The sequence below is a fragment of the Anomaloglossus baeobatrachus genome, chromosome 4 (genome assembly GCF_048569485.1).
Source record: "Anomaloglossus baeobatrachus isolate aAnoBae1 chromosome 4, aAnoBae1.hap1, whole genome shotgun sequence".
In the NCBI taxonomy this organism is placed as follows: domain Eukaryota; kingdom Metazoa; phylum Chordata; class Amphibia; order Anura; family Aromobatidae; genus Anomaloglossus; species Anomaloglossus baeobatrachus.
In genome coordinates, this window is record NC_134356.1 from 647,298,960 (window position 1) to 647,308,959 (window position 10,000).

The 10,000-nt window shown below is 40.0% G+C and overlaps 4 non-coding genes across 4 annotated transcripts; all 4 read right to left on the reverse strand.

Moving 5' to 3' along the window:
* Positions 1-2,098: 2,098 nt before the first annotated feature.
* Positions 2,099-2,171, reverse strand: TRNAM-CAU (transfer RNA methionine (anticodon CAU)). Its single transcript has one exon. It is a non-coding gene; the product is annotated as a tRNA-Met (tRNA).
* Positions 2,172-3,839: 1,668 nt separating this feature from the next.
* Positions 3,840-3,912, reverse strand: TRNAM-CAU (transfer RNA methionine (anticodon CAU)). Its single transcript has one exon. It is a non-coding gene; the product is annotated as a tRNA-Met (tRNA).
* Positions 3,913-4,945: 1,033 nt separating this feature from the next.
* On the reverse strand, positions 4,946-5,018 carry TRNAM-CAU (transfer RNA methionine (anticodon CAU)). Its single transcript has one exon. It is a non-coding gene; the product is annotated as a tRNA-Met (tRNA).
* A 4,314-nt stretch (positions 5,019-9,332) lies between these two features.
* TRNAM-CAU (transfer RNA methionine (anticodon CAU)) lies at positions 9,333-9,405 on the reverse strand. The gene has a single exon. It is a non-coding gene; the product is annotated as a tRNA-Met (tRNA).
* Positions 9,406-10,000: the final 595 nt, after the last annotated feature.

Genomic DNA, 10,000 nt, shown 5'->3' on the forward strand with positions numbered 1-10,000 from the left:
CTGAAAGCAATTAAGTTCTTCTTTTTCCACATTGACAACGTCTTATGAGAACAACACTTCCCATATGGTCTAGCGGTTAGGATTCCTGGTTTTCACCCAGGCGGCCCGGGTTCGACTCCCGGTATGGGAATGCTGCTTTTTCTGTACTATCTCTGACATTCAAAGGCCGACAGTTGTTTGCATAAAAAAGCAGTTCAGGTAAAATTTGCACTTTGCAGCCAAAGTTGCAAAACGTTAGGGTCTTGGCACTTCATTTCAAACTCTTGCACAACACTTTTATAGGTTTCATAGCTCAAACTATTCTCAACTATCATTTTTTACTTCAAAATGTCGAGGAACTCAAAAACTCGTATGGCCTGTCCTTTGGCCTCCAATTTCCATTCTAATCTGTAGAATTTAACAACTGAATGGCAAATTTCTCAAGCTCCCCAGTCAAAAAAAAGGAGTGAACTGTACCCTATCTGAGGGAAAACCTCATAATCATCAGAATAAGCCACTAGTTCTAACTACTGTTCAAATGAGTCAAGTTTAAACTGTTGAAAGGAAAAAGTTTTTTAATCAAAGCAACACTCTTTTTTTTTTTTTTTTTTTTTTTTTTACGCCTCTCATTTTTTCTGTGACTCTTTGGGTTATCCCATTTGACCAAGCAACCAGTATTCTTAGTTTACTGGTTCGATTCCTGCTATGGGATTGCCACTTTTTCTGTAATAAGTCACGCATTGAAATGTCGACACAAGCCATGCATACAGTCAGTCTAGCTTGGATTTGCTCTTTGCAGCAAAAAATGCTGACCACAATAGATTTTGGACATTCATTCCATTCTTTTGCTCAATACTCCATTTGAATTCATATCACAAATCATTTTTACTTTTGACTTTTAACTATTTGGTTTCAAAGGATCCAAAACCCCCTTCCTTTATATCTGACGTTTTTTGGTACTGAGTGGATACAGTTCTGGCTGTCTAGTCAAGATGGAGACAAAATATCTAAAGCATAGTGCCCCGTGTGAGGATCGAACTCACGACCTTCAGATTATGAGACTGAAGCGCTATCTACTGCGCTAACGAGGCAAGCTTCTAGCAAGGATGTGCCAAACTTACTTACTGAAAGCAATTAAGTTCTTCTTTTTCCACATTGACAACGTCTTATGAGAACAACACTTCCCATATGGTCTAGCGGTTAGGATTCCTGGTTTTCACCCAGGCGGCCCGGGTTCGACTCCCGGTATGGGAATGCTGCTTTTTCTGTACTATCTCTGACATTCAAAGGCCGACAGTTGTTTGCATAAAAAAGCAGTTCAGGTAAAATTTGCACTTTGCAGCCAAAGTTGCAAAACGTTAGGGTCTTGGCACTTCATTTCAAACTCTTGCACAACACTTTTATAGGTTTCATAGCTCAAACTATTCTCAACTATCATTTTTTACTTCAAAATGTCGAGGAACTCAAAAACTCGTATGGCCTGTCCTTTGGCCTCCAATTTCCATTCTAATCTGTAGAATTTAACAACTGAATGGCAAATTTCTCAAGCTCCCCAGTCAAAAAAAAGGAGTGAACTGTACCCTATCTGAGGGAAAACCTCATAATCATCAGAATAAGCCACTAGTTCTAACTACTGTTCAAATGAGTCAAGTTTAAACTGTTGAAAGGAAAAAGTTTTTTAATCAAAGCAACACTCTTTTTTTTTTTTTTTTTTTTTTTTACGCCTCTCATTTTTTCTGTGACTCTTTGGGTTATCCCATTTGACCAAGCAACCAGTATTCTTAGTTTACTGGTTCGATTCCTGCTATGGGATTGCCACTTTTTCTGTAATAAGTCACGCATTGAAATGTCGACACAAGCCATGCATACAGTCAGTCTAGCTTGGATTTGCTCTTTGCAGCAAAAAATGCTGACCACAATAGATTTTGGACATTCATTCCATTCTTTTGCTCAATACTCCATTTGAATTCATATCTCAAATCATTTTTACTTTTGACTTTTAACTATTTGGTTTCAAAGGATCCAAAACCCCCTTCCTTTATATCTGACGTTTTTTGGTACTGAGTGGATACAGTTCTGGCTGTCTAGTCAAGATGGAGACAAAATATCTAAAGCATAGTGCCCCGTGTGAGGATCGAACTCACGACCTTCAGATTATGAGACTGACGCGCTACCTACTGCGCTAACGAGGCAAGCTTCTAGCAAGGATATGCCAAACTTACTTACTGAAAGCAATTAAGTTCTTCTTTTTCCACATTATTATTATTATTATTGTTTATTTATAGAGCACCATTGATTCCATGGTGCTGTACATGAGGGGGTTACATACAGAATACATGTACACGTTACAATAGACAGACTAGCACAGGGGGAAGAGGGCCCTGCCCTTGCGGGCTTACATCCTAAAGGATTTTGGGGAGGAGACAGTAGGTGGGGTGTAGGTGGGGCGGCAGCTCCGCACGGTGGTGGGGCGGCAGCTCCGCACGGTGGTGGGGCGGCAGCTCCGCACGGTGGTGGGGCGGCAGCTCCGCACGGTGGTGGGGCGGCAGCTCCGCACGGTGGTGGGGCGGCAGCTCCGCACGGTGGTGGGGCGGCAGCTCCGCACGGTGGTGGGGCGGCAGCTCCGCACGGTGGTGGGGCGGCAGCTCCGCACGGTGGTGAAGCAGTGAGGTCATTGAAGGTTATAGGCATTTCTGAACAGATGAGTCTTTAGGTTCCGTTTGAAGCTTGCGAGTGTAGTAGATAGTCTGACGTGTTGAGGCAGTGAGTTCCAGGAGACTGGGGATGCTCGGGAGAAGTCTTGGAGTCGGTTGCATGAGGAGCGAATGAGAGAGGAGGATAGAAGGAGATCTTGGGAGGACCGGAGGTTACGTTTTGGAGTGTAGCGAGAGATTAGTTCAGAGATTGACAACGTCTTATGAGAACAACACTTCCCATATGGTCTAGCGGTTAGGATTCCTGGTTTTCACCCAGGCGGCCCGGGTTCGACTCCCGGTATGGGAATGCTGCTTTTTCTGTACTATCTCTGACATTCAAAGGCCGACAGTTGTTTGCATAAAAAAGCAGTTCAGGTAAAATTTGCACTTTGCAGCCAAAGTTGCAAAACGTTAGGGTCTTGGCACTTCATTTCAAACTCTTGCACAACACTTTTATAGGTTTCATAGCTCAAACTATTCTCAACTATCATTTTTTACTTCAAAATGTCGAGGAACTCAAAAACTCGTATGGCCTGTCCTTTGGCCTCCAATTTCCATTCTAATCTGTAGAATTTAACAACTGAATGGCAAATTTCTCAAGCTCCCCAGTCAAAAAAAAGGAGTGAACTGTACCCTATCTGAGGGAAAACCTCATAATCATCAGAATAAGCCACTAGTTCTAACTACTGTTCAAATGAGTCAAGTTTAAACTGTTGAAAGGAAAAAGTTTTTTAATCAAAGCAACACTCTTTTTTTTTTTTTTTTACGCCTCTCATTTTTTCTGTGACTCTTTGGGTTATCCCATTTGACCAAGCAACCAGTATTCTTAGTTTACTGGTTCGATTCCTGCTATGGGATTGCCACTTTTTCTGTAATAAGTCACGCATTGAAATGTCGACACAAGCCATGCATACAGTCAGTCTAGCTTGGATTTGCTCTTTGCAGCAAAAAATGCTGACCACAATAGATTTTGGACATTCATTCCATTCTTTTGCTCAATACTCCATTTGAATTCATATCACAAATCATTTTTACTTTTGACTTTTAACTATTTGGTTTCAAAGGATCCAAAACCCCCTTCCTTTATATCTGACGTTTTTTGGTACTGAGTGGATACAGTTCTGGCTGTCTAGTCAAGATGGAGACAAAATATCTAAAGCATAGTGCCCCGTGTGAGGATCGAACTCACGACCTTCAGATTATGAGACTGACGCGCTACCTACTGCGCTAACGAGGCAAGCTTCTAGCAAGGATATGCCAAACTTACTTACTGAAAGCAATTAAGTTCTTCTTTTTCCACATTGACAACATCTTATGAGAACAACACTTCCCATATGGTCTAGCGGTTAGGATTCCTGGTTTTCACCCAGGCGGCCTGGATTCGACTCCCGGTATAGGAATGCTGCTTTTTCTGTACTATCTCTGACATTCAAAGGCCGACAGTTGTTTGCATAAAAAAGCAGTTCAGGTAAAATTTGCACTTTGCAGCCAAAGTTGCAAAACGTTAGGGTCTTGGCACTTCATTTCCAACTCTTGCACAACACTTTTATAGGTTTCATAGCTCAAACTATTCTCAACTATCATTTTTTACTTCAAAATGTCGAGGAACTCAAAAACTCGTATGGCCTGTCCTTTGGCCTCCAATTTCCATTCTAATCTGTAGAATTTAACAACTGAATGGCAAATTTCTCAAGCTCCCCAGTCAAAAAAAAGGAGTGAACTGTACCCTATCTGAGGGAAAACCTCATAATCATCAGAATAAGCCACTAGCTCCTAACTACTGTTCAAATGAGTCAAGTTTAAACTGTTGAAAGGAAAAAGTTTTTTAATCAAAGCAACACTCTTTTTTTTTTTTTTTTTTTTTTTTTTTTACGCCTCTCATTTTTTCTGTGACTCTTTGGGTTATCCCATTTGACCAAGCAACCAGTATTCTTAGTTTACTGGTTCGATTCCTGCTATGGGATTGCCACTTTTTCTGTAATAAGTCACGCATTGAAATGTCGACACAAGCCATGCATACAGTCAGTCTAGCTTGGATTTGCTCTTTGCAGCAAAAAATGCTGACCACAATAGATTTTGGACATTCATTCCATTCTTTTGCTCAATACTCCATTTGAATTCATATCACAAATCATTTTTACTTTTGACTTTTAACTATTTGGTTTCAAAGGATCCAAAACCCCCTTCCTTTATATCTGACGTTTTTTGGTACTGAGTGGATACAGTTCTGGCTGTCTAGTCAAGATGGAGACAAAATATCTAAAGCATAGTGCCCCGTGTGAGGATCGAACTCACGACCTTCAGATTATGAGACTGACGCGCTACCTACTGCGCTAACGAGGCAAGCTTCTAGCAAGGATGTGCCAAACTTACTTACTGAAATCAATTAAGTTCTTCTTTTTCCACATTGACAACGTCTTATGAGAACAACACTTCCCATATGGTCTAGCGGTTAGGATTCCTGGTTTTCACCCAGGCGGCCCGGGTTCGACTCCCGGTATGGGAATGCTGCTTTTTCTGTACTATCTCTGACATTCAAAGGCCGACAGTTGTTTGCATAAAAAAGCAGTTCAGGTAAAATTTGCACTTTGCAGCCAAAGTTGCAAAACGTTAGGGTCTTGGCACTTCATTTCAAACTCTTGCACAACACTTTTATAGGTTTCATAGCTCAAACTATTCTCAACTATCATTTTTTACTTCAAAATGTCGAGGAACTCAAAAACTCGTATGGCCTGTCCTTTGGCCTCCAATTTCCATTCTAATCTGTAGAATTTAACAACTGAATGGCAAATTTCTCAAGCTCCCCAGTCAAAAAAAAGGAGTGAACTGTACCCTATCTGAGGGAAAACCTCATAATCATCAGAATAAGCCACTAGTTCTAACTACTGTTCAAATGAGTCAAGTTTAAACTGTTGAAAGGAAAAAGTTTTTTAATCAAAGCAACACTCTTTTTTTTTTTTTTTTTTTTACGCCTCTCATTTTTTCTGTGACTCTTTGGGTTATCCCATTTGACCAAGCAACCAGTATTCTTAGTTTACTGGTTCGATTCCTGCTATGGGATTGCCACTTTTTCTGTAATAAGTCACGCATTGAAATGTCGACACAAGCCATGCATACAGTCAGTCTAGCTTGGATTTGCTCTTTGCAGCAAAAAATGCTGACCACAATAGATTTTGGACATTCATTCCATTCTTTTGCTCAATACTCCATTTGAATTCATATCACAAATCATTTTTACTTTTGACTTTTAACTATTTGGTTTCAAAGGATCCAAAACCCCCTTCCTTTATATCTGACGTTTTTTGGTACTGAGTGGATACAGTTCTGGCTGTCTAGTCAAGATGGAGACAAAATATCTAAAGCATAGTGCCCCGTGTGAGGATCGAACTCACGACCTTCAGATTATGAGACTGAAGCGCTATCTACTGCGCTAACGAGGCAAGCTTCTAGCAAGGATGTGCCAAACTTACTTACTGAAAGCAATTAAGTTCTTCTTTTTCCACATTGACAACGTCTTATGAGAACAACACTTCCCATATGGTCTAGCGGTTAGGATTCCTGGTTTTCACCCAGGCGGCCCGGGTTCGACTCCCGGTATGGGAATGCTGCTTTTTCTGTACTATCTCTGACATTCAAAGGCCGACAGTTGTTTGCATAAAAAAGCAGTTCAGGTAAAATTTGCACTTTGCAGCCAAAGTTGCAAAACGTTAGGGTCTTGGCACTTCATTTCAAACTCTTGCACAACACTTTTATAGGTTTCATAGCTCAAACTATTCTCAACTATCATTTTTTACTTCAAAATGTCGAGGAACTCAAAAACTCGTATGGCCTGTCCTTTGGCCTCCAATTTCCATTCTAATCTGTAGAATTTAACAACTGAATGGCAAATTTCTCAAGCTCCCCAGTCAAAAAAAAGGAGTGAACTGTACCCTATCTGAGGGAAAACCTCATAATCATCAGAATAAGCCACTAGTTCTAACTACTGTTCAAATGAGTCAAGTTTAAACTGTTGAAAGGAAAAAGTTTTTTAATCAAAGCAACACTCTTTTTTTTTTTTTTTTTTTTTTACGCCTCTCATTTTTTCTGTGACTCTTTGGGTTATCCCATTTGACCAAGCAACCAGTATTCTTAGTTTACTGGTTCGATTCCTGCTATGGGATTGCCACTTTTTCTGTAATAAGTCACGCATTGAAATGTCGACACAAGCCATGCATACAGTCAGTCTAGCTTGGATTTGCTCTTTGCAGCAAAAAATGCTGACCACAATAGATTTTGGACATTCATTCCATTCTTTTGCTCAATACTCCATTTGAATTCATATCACAAATCATTTTTACTTTTGACTTTTAACTATTTGGTTTCAAAGGATCCAAAACCCCCTTCCTTTATATCTGACGTTTTTTGGTACTGAGTGGATACAGTTCTGGCTGTCTAGTCAAGATGGAGACAAAATATCTAAAGCATAGTGCCCCGTGTGAGGATCGAACTCACGACCTTCAGATTATGAGACTGAAGCGCTATCTACTGCGCTAACGAGGCAAGCTTCTAGCAAGGATGTGCCAAACTTACTTACTGAAAGCAATTAAGTTCTTCTTTTTCCACATTGACAACGTCTTATGAGAACAACACTTCCCATATGGTCTAGCGGTTAGGATTCCTGGTTTTCACCCAGGCGGCCCGGGTTCGACTCCCGGTATGGGAATGCTGCTTTTTCTGTACTATCTCTGACATTCAAAGGCCGACAGTTGTTTGCATAAAAAAGCAGTTCAGGTAAAATTTGCACTTTGCAGCCAAAGTTGCAAAACGTTAGGGTCTTGGCACTTCATTTCAAACTCTTGCACAACACTTTTATAGGTTTCATAGCTCAAACTATTCTCAACTATCATTTTTTACTTCAAAATGTCGAGGAACTCAAAAACTCGTATGGCCTGTCCTTTGGCCTCCAATTTCCATTCTAATCTGTAGAATTTAACAACTGAATGGCAAATTTCTCAAGCTCCCCAGTCAAAAAAAAGGAGTGAACTGTACCCTATCTGAGGGAAAACCTCATAATCATCAGAATAAGCCACTAGTTCTAACTACTGTTCAAATGAGTCAAGTTTAAACTGTTGAAAGGAAAAAGTTTTTTAATCAAAGCAACACTCTTTTTTTTTTTTTTTTTTTTTACGCCTCTCATTTTTTCTGTGACTCTTTGGGTTATCCCATTTGACCAAGCAACCAGTATTCTTAGTTTACTGGTTCGATTCCTGCTATGGGATTGCCACTTTTTCTGTAATAAGTCACGCATTGAAATGTCGACACAAGCCATGCATACAGTCAGTCTAGCTTGGATTTGCTCTTTGCAGCAAAAAATGCTGACCACAATAGATTTTGGACATTCATTCCATTCTTTTGCTCAATACTCCATTTGAATTCATATCACAAATCATTTTTACTTTTGACTTTTAACTATTTGGTTTCAAAGGATCCAAAACCCCCTTCCTTTATATCTGACGTTTTTTGGTACTGAGTGGATACAGTTCTGGCTGTCTAGTCAAGATGGAGACAAAATATCTAAAGCATAGTGCCCCGTGTGAGGATCGAACTCACGACCTTCAGATTATGAGACTGAAGCGCTATCTACTGCGCTAACGAGGCAAGCTTCTAGCAAGGATGTGCCAAACTTACTTACTGAAAGCAATTAAGTTCTTCTTTTTCCACATTGACAACGTCTTATGAGAACAACACTTCCCATATGGTCTAGCGGTTAGGATTCCTGGTTTTCACCCAGGCGGCCCGGGTTCGACTCCCGGTATGGGAATGCTGCTTTTTCTGTACTATCTCTGACATTCAAAGGCCGACAGTTGTTTGCATAAAAAAGCAGTTCAGGTAAAATTTGCACTTTGCAGCCAAAGTTGCAAAACGTTAGGGTCTTGGCACTTCATTTCAAACTCTTGCACAACACTTTTATAGGTTTCATAGCTCAAACTATTCTCAACTATCATTTTTTACTTCAAAATGTCGAGGAACTCAAAAACTCGTATGGCCTGTCCTTTGGCCTCCAATTTCCATTCTAATCTGTAGAATTTAACAACTGAATGGCAAATTTCTCAAGCTCCCCAGTCAAAAAAAAGGAGTGAACTGTACCCTATCTGAGGGAAAACCTCATAATCATCAGAATAAGCCACTAGTTCTAACTACTGTTCAAATGAGTCAAGTTTAAACTGTTGAAAGGAAAAAGTTTTTTAATCAAAGCAACACTCTTTTTTTTTTTTTTTTACGCCTCTCATTTTTTCTGTGACTCTTTGGGTTATCCCATTTGACCAAGCAACCAGTATTCTTAGTTTACTGGTTCGATTCCTGCTATGGGATTGCCACTTTTTCTGTAATAAGTCACGCATTGAAATGTCGACACAAGCCATGCATACAGTCAGTCTAGCTTGGATTTGCTCTTTGCAGCAAAAAATGCTGACCACAATAGATTTTGGACATTCATTCCATTCTTTTGCTCAATACTCCATTTGAATTCATATCACAAATCATTTTTACTTTTGACTTTTAACTATTTGGTTTCAAAGGATCCAAAACCCCCTTCCTTTATATCTGACGTTTTTTGGTACTGAGTGGATACAGTTCTGGCTGTCTAGTCAAGATGGAGACAAAATATCTAAAGCATAGTGCCCCGTGTGAGGATCGAACTCACGACCTTCAGATTATGAGACTGACGCGCTACCTACTGCGCTAACGAGGCAAGCTTCTAGCAAGGATATGCCAAACTTACTTACTGAAAGCAATTAAGTTCTTCTTTTTCCACATTGACAACATCTTATGAGAACAACACTTCCCATATGGTCTAGCGGTTAGGATTCCTGGTTTTCACCCAGGCGGCCCGGATTCGACTCCCGGTATGGGAATGCTGCTTTTTCTGTACTATCTCTGACATTCAAAGGCCGACAGTTGTTTGCATAAAAAAGCAGTTCAGGTAAAATTTGCACTTTGCAGCCAAAGTTGCAAAACGTTAGGGTCTTGGCACTTCATTTCCAACTCTTGCACAACACTTTTATAGGTTTCATAGCTCAAACTATTCTCAACTATCATTTTTTACTTCAAAATGTCGAGGAACTCAAAAACTCGTATGGCCTGTCCTTTGGCCTCCAATTTCCATTCTAATCTGTAGAATTTAACAACTGAATGGCAAATTTCTCAAGCTCCCCAGTCAAAAAAAAGGAGTGAACTGTACCCTATCTGAGGGAAAACCTCATAATCATCAGAATAAGCCACTAGCTCCTAACTACTGTTCAAATGAGTCAAGTTTAAACTGTTGAAAGGAAAAAGTTTTTTAATCA